Source organism: Schistocerca gregaria, unplaced genomic scaffold (genome assembly GCF_023897955.1).
Source record: "Schistocerca gregaria isolate iqSchGreg1 unplaced genomic scaffold, iqSchGreg1.2 ptg001395l, whole genome shotgun sequence".
NCBI lineage: Eukaryota > Metazoa > Arthropoda > Insecta > Orthoptera > Acrididae > Schistocerca > Schistocerca gregaria.
In genome coordinates, this window is record NW_026062697.1 from 39,146 (window position 1) to 52,758 (window position 13,613).

Here is a 13,613-nt window from a genome sequence, read left to right on the forward strand (position 1 = left end):
ACCGAATCTGCCCTCACAGCCGACCTTACACGCCTCAACGTCAAAAACAAAGGTGGTTTCTTTCTTTCAACGGTTACCTTACCTTAGGTTACGTCAACGTTAGGCTAAGAAGGCGTCAGGGTTAGGTTAAGCGTTGACGTGACGTCACGTCTTAACGTAGGCGTTAAGCTAAGGTTGCGGTCACGTACGTTAGGTTAAGGCGACTTGGGGGTTGGCCTAAGAGCTTAGGTTAGGTTACGTTAGTTTAGGTGGCTGCGTTAAGGGGCTTAAAGAAGTTTAGGAGGTTAAGGCGTCGAGGCGGCCGCACCCCCTTAGCTGCTGCGGCTCGGCCACGCCACGCCACGCCACGCTTTGGGGTTTCATAAGGTCGCGCGGCGGGTCGTCGGCACGCCGCAAAGGACAAAACTGCAAGACGACGTCGAAAAACAAACAACAGGTAAAAAATAAATAAGTAAAAATAAACGACGCCGACAGGCGGGGATCAGCAGAACAAGCAGATTCCGGAGAGCGAACGAGACACACACACACGCACGCACACACACAAACCCCCCCGAGCCGAGAGAGCACAGAGCACCACCACGTGTCGGCCTCCGCTCACCCGACTCGGCTGGGCTGGGCTGGGCTGGCGGCCGGGCCGGATGCACGTACACGTACGGCTACAGCCACTACCCGTACACAGCCGCTCTTCACGCAACACCAGCCAAATGGCGCGCCCGCGGCTCGTCGCGGTCGCAACGCCACGCCGGCACACTTTCGGCACCACCGTTTTCGCGCGCACCGCAAACAAAACGCAGCCGACACACACAGAGAGAGAGAGAGAGAAAAAAAAAAAAAAAAAAAAACACAGAGCGCGAGACGGGCGGCGGCGCACCTTTCGCCAGCCGGCAGGCAATCGACTCGCCCAGTACGACAAACGCGCACGCCACCCCACCCACCAACCAACCAACCAACCAGTCGTCGTCGTCGTCGTCGTCGTCGTCGTCGTCGTCCCGAAATCAAACAAACTCTCAAAAGCACAGCCCCTGCTGCCAACGGACGCAGGCGCCACGCAGCTCCCTTCCCGCCACACTCGATTCGCAGCGCAACTCACCCGGCACACCGTCAAACGACGGGCTGGGCTCGCCGCATCGCCGCAACCTACACACCTTCCCCGCCACGACGCACAGCCCCACCAGACGCCCGTGCCGCAACGACACTACTGCACTACCACTACCGCACTACTCCTCTCGCCCTTGCCATACACGACACAACACGCCAAAAAATGAAAATCCAAATACAAACAAAAACACCGCCCCCACGACCCAAACACATGCACGGCGCGCCAACACACGCGAGGCAAGGCACGCAGCAAACGGCGTCCCCTCCGCGTCGCGCCATCAACCTACACACACAAGGCAACCAACAACAGCCAGCCAGCCAGCCCCACTCTCACGCCGCAAAAACAGAAAACACACCGAAACCGCCAAACGCCGCACATTCGCGCTTCGCACTTACCACACACCTCTCGGCATCCGTTTCGCACACAACGGCGCGACGCACAATACATCATCACGGGCTACGCACGCACACCGCGACCCACTTTTTTACGACGCCCTCGGCAGAGCACACGTGCCCACGCCCACACACAGTCGACACAACGACGCAGCGCGCAGCAGACGCGGCCGCAACACGTACCTCCCCGACGACGCGCCAACACCGCCAGCCACTGCTCACTCGCCCAAGCAACCCGTGCACACAACTGCCACACGCGTCCACCACGCCGCCGCCAACCACCCGCCCGCCAGGGGGCGCTCACGTCCGCGACAACAGCGCGGCACCGCCGGACCGGGCCGAACCGGGCCGAGCCGCCGCCTCCTCTCCACTCGGCACGCCACGTCCTGCTTGCAAAACACATGGCTCGTCCCTCTGTACACACAACGCGCCTGCCTGCGGTCGCCGCCGGCATCTATCTACCTGCGCATCGGAGCCAGGCCGGCAAGCCCACACTTAAATAATGCACTTCAACCAGCCAAACAAACCCACTCTTCCTTTCTTTGCACAGCGCATGCAACAGCAGCCCCAGGAGCCGGGCCCGCCGCCAGCGTCTCCTCCTCCTCCTCTGGGCACAGCCAGCCAGCCGTACCCACCGCCCCGCCCCTGCTCTGCAGAACAAGAAAAAACGAAAAAGTACCAACACACGCACCCAAAGCGTAAGCCAGACAAGACCAGCCTCTCCAAGGCCACACACACGCAAAAAAACAAAAAAACAAAAACACTACAACAGAATAAAATGAAAAAGAAAAAGCAAGCTGTCGCCTCGCCCCCGCCCGTCCCCCCACCCCACCACATTCGCCCCCTCCGCTTGTTTTCCTTTCTACAATTTCCCTCTTTTCCACCCAATATCCCGCCGCGGTTTACGGGCACCGGCCGATTTTGCGCCCGCCCACATGTGTGCCTACTCCCCACCACCATTCCCTCCGCAGCCCGCAGCCCGCAGCCCGCTTTTCCCCCCCTCCCTGCCCACACCACACCACACCACACCACACCACACCACACCGACGGTGCTGACGTCGACACGCACCCAAGACAGGGGCCACGACCGTCTTTTTTCCTGGGCCCATCCCCGCACCGCACCGCACCTCCTTCCAATCAACGCTGTGGCGCCTGTGTCCGCGCGAGACGCGTGCGCGCCGCCTCTCTCAACATCCGTCCGCCGTCCGCCGGCCGGCCCGTTTTTCGGCCCCCAGGCCATCCGTCAACCACCACTGCCACTGCCCCTGCCCGCCCCGCACCACACCACACACCGCTGCTTGCCCCGGCCGTTGCCACCAAAGGCGCCAACCGCAGCCCGCGCGCGCCAGAAACTACAGGGACCCAGCCGACCGACGAAAATCAGAGCAATTGGCCGGGAGGATCAAAAAGAGAGCTCCGAAAACCACCGTAGCGAGGCGTGGGAGGAAACGTTACGAGAAGCAGAAAGGGACCAGGAAAAATTCTGGAAATTTCTTAAAACTCGTAAACTAAACACGAAACATCTACATCTACATGGGGAAGGAACGACCCCACAGACCGAGCTGAAGCACTGGCGGATTCACTAGAAAGGCAATTCCAAGCACCAGAAGCGGTAGATGGCGAAACTGATGACCACCAGGAAATGGTACTCAGAAGGGTAAAACCGCATCCTAAGTGCCCCGATCAGAACATCTTTCACAATCCAATAAACGCAGAAACCCCGTATCTTATCACATCACAAACATACACACATCCTAAGAAGGCATCAGGCCCAGATTCCATCAAACCGCAACTACTACATCACCTACCTCCAGCAACTATCAATTATCTATCTAACATCAGTATATAATGCTTGCTTCAGACTAAACTACTTGGAAACAGGCCCGAGTCATCACATTACCAAAGCCAAACAAGGACTTATTATTTCCGCAAAACTATAGGCCAACTTCCTTGGAAAGGTCCTCGGAAAGCTCATTCAAACTGAACTGAAGAAATTCAATTCTTAAAGGATAACAACATAATCATCCCACAACAATTCCGATTCCGCGAAGAACACAGCACCACCCACCGGGTGACCAGACTAGTCGAGCACATATGTCAGGCCAGAAACATTAGACACAGTACTGGAGCAGTCCTGCTTGACATTGGAAAAGCATTCGGATAACGCCTTATCTACAAGCTCCACCAGTACAACTGCCCCATCCACATTATTGCTTCTTTTCTCCGCAACAGAGCATTCTATGTCCATGTACCAGGAGCGGCAAGTAACACTAGATCCATAGAGGCTGGAGTCCCGCAAGGCTCAGTGCTGGGGCCCATTCTCTACTCAATATACACAAACAAACAGCTGGGAGGACACTTGTCACTATTTGCAGACGACACTGCAGTCTACCGCAGCAGTTCTAACCTGCAATATAGAGTCACAAAAATAGAGCAACACCTACAATCCATCCAGAAATGGGCTAACCAAAAAAACAATAAACGCGGAGAAAACCCAAGCAATACAATACGATTCACATTCAAAAAGAATACCTCCTAACCTGCGTATACGCCTCAGAAATAACAATCTTCCATGGTCAGGCACAATAAAGTATCTAGGCATCAAGCTGGACAAGAGGTTGACATTTAGAGACCACGTTACACACGTTTGTAACAAGGCTGCACCAGCAATATTCAGACTGTGCCCAATCATCAAAGGAAACAGAATAAATATGCGCGCCAAAAAGAAAATCTTCAAAACCGTCATAGGAACCAGCCATCACTTACGGCTCTGAAAATCTGGTCAATGGCCGCAGACACCAACATAACAAGAGTAAAAAAAAGGGTGCACAACAAATAATTCAGAATTGCTGCTGATGCCGGCCGGTACCAGACAAACCGAGACATAAACACAAACCATAACATACTCAAAATCCCGGAAATCATCCAAACAAAAATCCATAAAGTTTTTTTTTTTTTTCCCACCAAACCACGGATTCGAACCACCCACTCATCAGAAATCTGGGACAAAATCCACCCGACCCAAGAACGACATTTCCCATCACGACAAAACACCACAAACTACAACATACCATGATAAACAAAAATAAAATACAAACACCATAACACTCACTCAAACAACAAACATCTACACACACCCAAGAGACCCTATCATCCCATCATTTTGTTACCCAACATAATCAGACAGAAGGCAGGGATCAAGGACAGATCCGGTCCTTCGAGTACAGGGGGTAAAAAAATACCCATCAGACCAGCTCGCTCTCTCTCTCTCTCTCTCTCTCTCTCTCTCTCTCTCTCTCTCTCTCCGTGCCGACGCTGCCCCGCACACGCGTTCGGCCGACACCACACGACAGGTCTTTGGGGCCCCGCCACTGCGCACACGCACGCCTCCTCCTCTTCCTTAGTTCTTTTTCGCTTTTCTTTTCTCCCCCGCCCCCCGCTCTCACCGCCACATCATCCCGCAACCCTTGGGGGATGTTTCCCAACATCAACGCGCCCCAATTCCACTCTCTGCCCGTGCCGCACTCTCCACTTTGCTTCTCCCCGTCCCCTACACACACGACTACCGAAACCCCGGTTGACACACCTTCTCGTAGGACAGGGGTGCGTGCGTGCGTTGTCTTGACGGTGACAGCAACAGCAACGGATCCGTCCATCCCATTCCCCCCCACTCGGTAAAGAACCATGTTCAACCCACACTACACAACAAGGGGGGCACACACGAACGCGAAAGAAAGGGCAGGGCAGGGGCAACTATCTCGTACACATTCTTCCTCAGAACCCACATATCGCATCAACGAACGGCAGGCCAATTGCGGACTCAGCCGTGTCAGGCAAATCCAACCCAACCAACACCTCCCACGGAAACCCTGACACTGATCCAGCAGTACGTCCACATACATCGCCACACCAAATACGGGTGACGAGTGAGCAACAAATGGAACAATACACAACAAGGGCTGACCTAATAAAAACTGCACGTCACGTCATACCTTCCAGACAGACGCAGTTCCGACGGGACGGCGGAACCGTATACGTACCTTTCAGCCACAACAACCGACCGACTGGACACGCCCGCGTCTCCAGCCAGCCAACCACCAGGGCCACACAGCCCGCAAGTTTCAGCGTCAACACTTCTTAACGTACGTTGCAAACTTTTCAAAACATTGCCACACACACACACACACACACACACCACGAAAAGCGTCAACCTCTCTCACACTGGATACACTCAACACTTTTTGTCGGCGGAGCTTGAGGCCAACGGTTGACACACCCCCACCGGCCACACAGGTTTCCCTTTGAAAATTGCAGTGACGGAGACGGTTGTTTCCGAGAGCGCGAGCTGGACGGAGCTGCGGCGCCGCCGCCGCCGCCGAGGGGTAATGAACGCACGCGATGCCGCATGACAGCCCATCACCCAAAGTTTCACCCACAACTGCACAGGTCGCACCCCCTTTTCGCGCCATACTAGTGTCGATCGTCAATTACAGCTGACGGTGTTCGCATTTGCCACTTGACGGGGGGGAAAAGAAAACAAACATCTGACACGCCATGTGTTTCTCTCTCTCTGTTACATCTAGGTCATTCGGCAGCCACTGTAAAAAAAAAAAATATTTTTACGACATGGTTGGGTAAGTGATTTAAAGACAACAATTGTGGGTCACACACCATAGACCATTTCGATAGTGTTCTTGTTCTTCTCTGTTTCCTTTTTTTATCGCTCAATTGAAATAAAACCTGGGGATGATGCAATGCTGCGATATGGCACAACCGTCGTCCATTGTACACAACTCGGGAACAAAAAGAAACCAATTCAGGGAACGTTCGTTCCTTCACAACGTTTCTTTCAACGCACTTGGTCTTTACCATCCTGTATTCAACACACATTTCCTTTCATCAAACTAGGGCATTTCCATAACAGTATTTGCAATACTGCTTCTTCGACGTCATTTCACCATCTCAACTAGAGACAAACAAACAAACAACAAAATAGGAAAACAGCCTTGAGAACCCCGTCCACCAAATTTCAGTTAGCACGGCATCCAAGATTCTTTTCCGGGGAGTGCAGTGCAGCTGACGCTGCTCAGACCATATACCGTCGCCAGTCTCACTCAACTCTTGCGCATTCCATTCTACGCTACGTGACTATGCAAAAATGAATGAATCAAACCCGCCCAGAGAGCGTCTTGTGCGAGGGGACACACGATATAGAGAACAACAAAACACACAGGGGACACCACCAAAGTTGGAGAGAACGTTTCCACCACGGCAGCCGCGCCGTTACGCGCTTTTTTTTTTTTTTTTTTTTTTTTTTTTTTTCCTCCCCCCCACTGCACACCTCCGACACCACGGGAACGTTCACCGTCCCGTTGCCCTACACTGGCGTTTTCTTTTCAACCCCCCACCCTATTCCTCGCTCCCCGGACATTCGACCGATCACAAAGTGCAACCTCTCGTTACCGTCGGGTGCCCCTCTTCATCCCCGGGGCGCCAACAACAAAACAAAAACACCACCGACGCCGTCGTCTCGCGTCACCTCACTCAACTGAGCGGAAAATACACGTACATCCAGAATGACGACACCGCCTCCACAAACAAAAACCAGACGTCAGACGTCAGGTCGAAAGAGGGCACCGTACGTCGTGGCGCGTGGTCTCCTAACTCACCTCGCGCGTACAAATACAATGCAATGCGTGTCTCCTCACGTTCACACACACCACCTCCACGCTCCACTTTTACGTCGCCCAACCAACCAACTAACTAACTTAACCCACCCGCTCGGCGTAGAAGCAGCTGTAGGCGGCAACGTGTTTCTCACCCTCGCCACCAACGGTGTGACATCCGACAATCGCGGTTTGCTTTCCGTTCCACACCTCCGGCCATACCATACAAAGGGGACAAAAAAAAAAAAAAAAAATATATATATCAAACAAGCCAACTCCAGCGATCCGCCCCCCTAACACCAACACGTCTCGAAACACCCACGCCCACGACCCGGCTGTGGCTAAAGTGCGTATCCCAACGTCACACCAAAACCAAAGGCGCCGGCGCCGCACCACACCACACCACAAGCTACAGCTACAGCTGTGCCGCCGTCCACCCGCTCACAACAACAACAATTCCGCCCTTCCCGCAAAGGCATTTTGGTGGCCCTGAAAAGGGCCGTTTTTTTTTTCTTTTCTTCGCCGCGCCGCGGACGAGCCTCCCATTTCCAAGAGCCACCTCCTTACTTGGAGCTCGTGTACTTGGTCACCGCCTTCGTGCCCTCGCTCACCGCGTGCTTGGCCAGCTCGCCAGGCAGCAAGAGCCGCACAGCGGTCTGGATCTCGCGGGACGTGATGGTCGAGCGCTTGTTGTAGTGCGCCAGGCGAGAAGCCTCGGCCGCAATGCGCTCGAAAATGTCGTTCACGAAGCTGTTCATGATGCTCATCGCCTTCGAAGAGATGCCCGTGTCCGGGTGCACCTGCTTCAGCACCTTGTAGATGTAGATGGCATAGCTCTCCTTCCTCTTGCGCTTCTTCTTCTTGTCGCCCTTCGAAATGTTCTTCTGCGCCTTGCCAGCCTTCTTGGCGGCTTTCCCGCTAGTCTTGGGCGGCATCACGAACAAACAGGCAGGCAGGCAGGCAGGCACGCGCAGTCAGTCAGTCAAGCGCTCCGCTCCAGTCAGCGTCTCCCCACACAGTGGCACCCGCCGGACATGAGATGGCTGGGTTTGCACCCATGCTAGTTCTGGAGAGCCAGCGTTCTTTCAACGCTCTGTCTCACGAAATGATCCTGTGGGTTCGTATGTGGCTTGTGTGCAGTAATGGCTTGGGGATTTTCCCCCCGGGTGGATGGCGTTAGTGATGATGATGTTGATAGAAGTGGAGATGAGTATCCTGTTTCATGAGGATGAGAAGATGGTTACCGCCTGTAGTGGCGATGGAGTGTGTTGATAGGAGCTCTGAGTTGAGGGTGAGGGTTCCGTCCCAGTGTATTGATGAGCTGGTACGGTGATGAATGAGATGATTCGTAGAATGTTTGTGATTTTTGTTTGATTATGTGATAGAAAGAGGGTTGCCCTAGCATTGCCCTGATTTCCTCATTGCTAGTCAGTCTTGGTACGTCTGCAATAATTCTTAGGGTTTTATTTTGGACGACCTCCAATTGGGCTAGATTAGTGTCTGCTGCCATGCTCCACACTTCAGAGCCGTAGAGGATGACAGGCAGGACTATTGTTTTCCAGATTCTGAGCTTTGCTGATATGGACAATCCCATTCCCTTTAATAATGGGTATAGTTGGTAGAGCCAGGCGGAGCCTTTGTTCCTAGCCTCTCTTATGTGATGCTTGAATGTTAGGTTTTTGTCCAATTTTAGTCCTAAGTATGTGATTTCATTTTTCCATGGGAGTATTTGTTCATTGTAAGTGATGTTTATTATGGGTTTCTTGATTTTATGAGAAAATAGGATTGTTTGACATTTGTCAGCATTTATTTTTATTTTCCAGATGTTGCACCAGTTTGCAACTTTGTTGAGATGTCGTTGTAGGCTGTAGGCTAGGTAATTAATGTTTCTGCCACTGAGATAGAGTGCTGTGTCATCAGCATATAAGGCTATGTTGCCACCCGGCTCTTTCGGGATGTCATTTGTATACAGAAGATATAGGAGGGGGCCAAGCACAGATCCCTGTGGGACACCTGCTTCTATGAGTTTCATGCCACTTTTTGCCTTTTCTATGTATGAGTAAAATTTCCTGTCAGAGAGGAAAGACTGAATGATTTTCAGCAGGTGGAGAGGGCAGTTGAGTTTGGAGATCTTATATAGCAAGCCGTCATGCCAAACACGATCAAAAGCCTTTTCAATATCCAAGAAAATAGCTGCGGTGCTGTTGCCCTGGCTCTTCTCCGTGCAGACATGCTCCACCAGGCGAATGGCTTGCTGTACAGTGCTATGTCCAGCACGAAAACCAAATTGTTCAGGGATGATGATGTTGTTTATGGATAGAAACTGGAGTAGGGAGTTTTGTATAAGAATTTCGAGAAGTTTGGAGAGATGACATAGTAGGGAGATAGGGCGGTGGTTTTGCGGGAATAACTGATCTTTATTGGGCTTTGGAATGGAAATAACTTTTGCAACCTTCCAGGCTGAAGGGAAGTATTGTATGGAGAGGCAACTGTTTAGGATGGCTGTAAGGTGAGAGATAGCAGGTTGAGGAAGGTTTCTAAGAAAGGGGGGTTTGATGTTATCGGGACCGGGGGCTTTTGCATTGCCGATTCGCCTGATGAGAACAGAGACTGCACGTTCAGTGGTCGGCACAAAGTTGGTGACTGGTCTGGCACGAAGTGTTCGATGTAGGTGACGCTCAACTCTGCGCTCCAGGGCTTCTGCTTCTTCCTCGTCTTCATCGATTATATTCTCTTGGAACTGCAGCTCGAGCGTGTTTGCCATGGCGGTTGCTTTGTCGTGTGGGGTATAGACTAAACCGTTTTGCCCATGAAGTGGTCTGCTGGCTTTTTGGGGTTGTCGTCTGGATCTGATGATTCCCCAGAATTTTTCGGGATTTTGCTCTGCTGTTTGCAGGCTTTGTTCCCATCTAGCACTTCGTAGCAGTTTAAGTCTGGTCTGGATTTCCCTGGCCATCCTAAACATGCGTCTCCTGTCTTGGGGGTCACGAAAAGTTTGCCATCTCTTGCGCGTTCTGTTCTTGTCCGTAATTAGTTGCGCAAGGTCTGGGGGCAGGTTGCTCCGTCCGCTGTTGTGCGTTATTTTGATGGTTGATGCTTCCCCACACGTCGTGATGATTTGGGTTAATTCTGCTATAGCCTGGTCGATTTCTTCTGGGGTCTGCATGTCAGGAGCCTGGTCAGGTATGTGTAGAGTGACCAGTTCCTTGTACCTCGCCCAATTTGTGTTGTAAGTTGTAATTATTCTGTTACTTGGAATGTCTTGGTCACCCTGAAATCTTAGAATAACAGGGCTATGGTCTGAATTTAGGCTGTTGATTACCTCTGTCGTTGTGTTGAGGTTAACGTTTTTTAAGAGGAATATGTCCAATTTGTCAGGCAGGCACCTGGAGTCATAGGGAACATGAGTAGGCTCATCAGTTGAGACAACCCTTACTGCTGGATGGTTATCAAGGTATCTCAGTAGTTTGTTGCCACTTGTGTTTGTAGTACGACATCCCCATGCCCTGTGCTTGGCATTCAGGTCCCCTCCTATTATGGTTCTGTGGTTTATGTCCAAGAGATCGTCCAGGTCACTGGGAAACAGTCTGGCTTGGGGTGGGTGGTATGCCGCCACCAGAAGTGTGGGGTGGTTGTTAAGAATAACTTCGACTGCTGTTGCCTCTGTGTTTATGAGTGGTGGCGTTTGTATTACCCTGTGGCATATTCGATTTTTAATGAGAATGGCTGTACCGCCACCTGGTCTGTTAGGGCGGTCATTTCTGGCCAACACATAATTTCGGACTCGAAAGCTCTCATCAGGGGTTAGGTGGGTCTCGTTTAGGAGTGCCACATCCACCCCATGGTCATCGAGGAACATCTCGAGCTCGAATCGATCGTGGGAAACACCGTCAGCGTTCCAGATGGCGATAGTGATGTGCTGGTTTTCATTTGCCATTTAGGAGCAGGGGCAAGATGTTTGTGATAATTAGTGTCACTTTACTGAGAAGATCTGGGGCTGCTAAGAACTGATTGATAATCTGTGTGATTTTGGTAACAAAATTTTGAGGGAGAAGGTTTTTGACAAACTGCCAGATTTGTGATAAAACTTGAGGTGTTTGTACCTGTGAGTCCTCTGTGATGCTTTGCTGGGCAGTGGTGTTGTCACTGGCGATGTTGGTTTGAATTGTCACCGCAGGAGCAGTTGGGGGCTCTGTGGCGGTTGCCATTGAATGACTGGCTAGTGGGGGGGCAGCCTCAGTCGCTGCAGAGGTTGAGGGGAGAGGTGTCGCACTTGTCTGTTCCTTTAGAACACAGGTGCTGGGGGGAGGTGCGGTTAGCGGCGGATGTAGAGTCACCTTGGAGGGCAGGATTCTGCCAGGTTGTTGTTTCGGGATTGTGGGCTTTGTTTTAGGGGAGTTTGGTGGGGTGCGCCCTGTTCTCACTATTTCGGCGAGCGTGGGCTGTGCTTGGGGCGGAGATCGCTCCGGTGGTGGGGAACAGGATGCAACTGCTTCCTGTGGTGTTGAGGGAGTTTCTAATGTATTTGTTCCCACCTGAGTTTGTTTTGGTGGAGGGGAGGAGTGTGGTGTATCCGCAGGTGGTGGCGGGGGTGGTTTTGTTGCCGCTGCTGTTCGCGGTGTGGTGGTTGGTGGGACATGTCTGCTGGTTGGGGGTGCTCGTCTTCGTTCCCAGGCCTGGACGATCCGCTCTCGCTCTGAGCAGCCCCTGAAGGAGGCTGGATGGTTGCCCCCGCAGTTTGCGCACGTTGCTGGCGCGTCGGGCTTTTTAGTGCAGGCCCCAGAAAGGTGTGGCCCGGCGCATTTCACGCAGCGGGGTCTAAGTTCACACTGAGACGCCCCATGCCCAAAGCGTTGACACAGATAACATTGCGTCGGACCGTTTGGTCTTTTGTATAGCTCCACCGTGACCTGCATGTGTAGCAGATGTGTAACTTTGAATATTTTGCGAGCCTCAGCAGTGTTCAGGAGATTCACTTGAAAATTGGCCGTTTTTATTCTGGGAGCCGAGACTGTTTCGCCGTATTCGTTTACAATGGTCTGCGGTTTCGTTTGCTGAAACACGTCCTGTACTTGAAACCCTTTCTCAATTAGGGCGTTTTTGACATCGTCTGTGGTCCAGTATGGAGTGAGCTTTTTAATGACGACCTTAAGTGTCCCCTTCGGGTCGTCACTGTATGTGAAGAATTCAATCTTCCGTTTTCGAAATTCTTCTTTGAGGAAATGGAAGTCCTCGGGATTTGTTGCCTGGTATACGATGCTGTCACCCTTGTAGGATGTGCTTAGTGCTCCTTTCAGCTTCCCTTGTATCTGACCGATTAGGGTAGTGTACCCTTTGGTCTCAAAAACCGTTATCGGGGGCACCCTTCTGCCTCTGGGCTGGCGCTGAGTTTGTGTCATTGCTGAGGGCACCGTTGTGTTTTGAGCGCCTTGCACCGTTCCGACGCCTGCAATTTGATTTTGCTTTTGATTATTGGACGCATCTGCGGTCGCAGTTGAGTGATCCACCTGCTTTTGTTGATGTTGCTTCTGCTGGTCTAGTGGTGGTTGTCGTACTTTTGCGTCTTGCGCATTTGAAACCACGCTCTGGTTTTCGCGCGTCCGGAGTTTCTCCGCGGCTGCGGGTTGCGGGGGCTGCCCAGAGTTGATCTTACGTAGCCTTTCGCTACGTCTGACTTCAGGGTCGGTCAATGAGGAGACCGAGCCCGAGTCGCTGTCTGTGGCTATGACAAGCTGGTCAGAGTCACAGCTAGTGTCTGACGAGGAAGGTGATGAGGGGGGATGAATTGAAGTATGTGAATGTGATGATGACGATGGTGGAAGTGAACTGTCGTGTGGCTGCACTCCATGAGGGACGCTGACAGAGGTTGGATCACGTGTGTCCGCCATGGCGGGCACCTACTCGATGTTATAAGGTTTCAGATAGGGAAGCCTATATTTCGACAATTTCCGCGCCAGTGGAAAAATTTCCCTACACCTAGCAGGCGCGGGATACCACCAAGGGCCTCACAGTCAGTCTGTTTGACTATGTGGCTCGGCGGGTCCCTGGACTGCAGCTTCCCTAACACCTATGGCACAGAAATTCTCGAACAATTTCGACTATTTATATTCACCTACTCGAGGCGTGATGTTCCTCTTTCTTCACGGTCTATCCCATGTCAGAGCGAGCGCCCACGTGGTCTAGAGCCCCGTCCGCGCCGAGTGTGCAAGACGACTTTTGCTTCTCAGAAACGACAATTTTGCTTTTTACCGATAACGCACACCCGACCACGTCCGGAAATCCAGAACACAGCGCGGACCGCCAGCACCGACGATACGACCAAGCACGAAGCTATTGCGCGAGCACGCAAGGCGGCGACCAAGCACACGAGAAGCAAGCAACGAGGCGAGCTCTGCACAAAGGCGGCGAGAGCGCGCGGTGGGTATTTCCAGGGCTGGGAGCACAATAGCGGCGCGG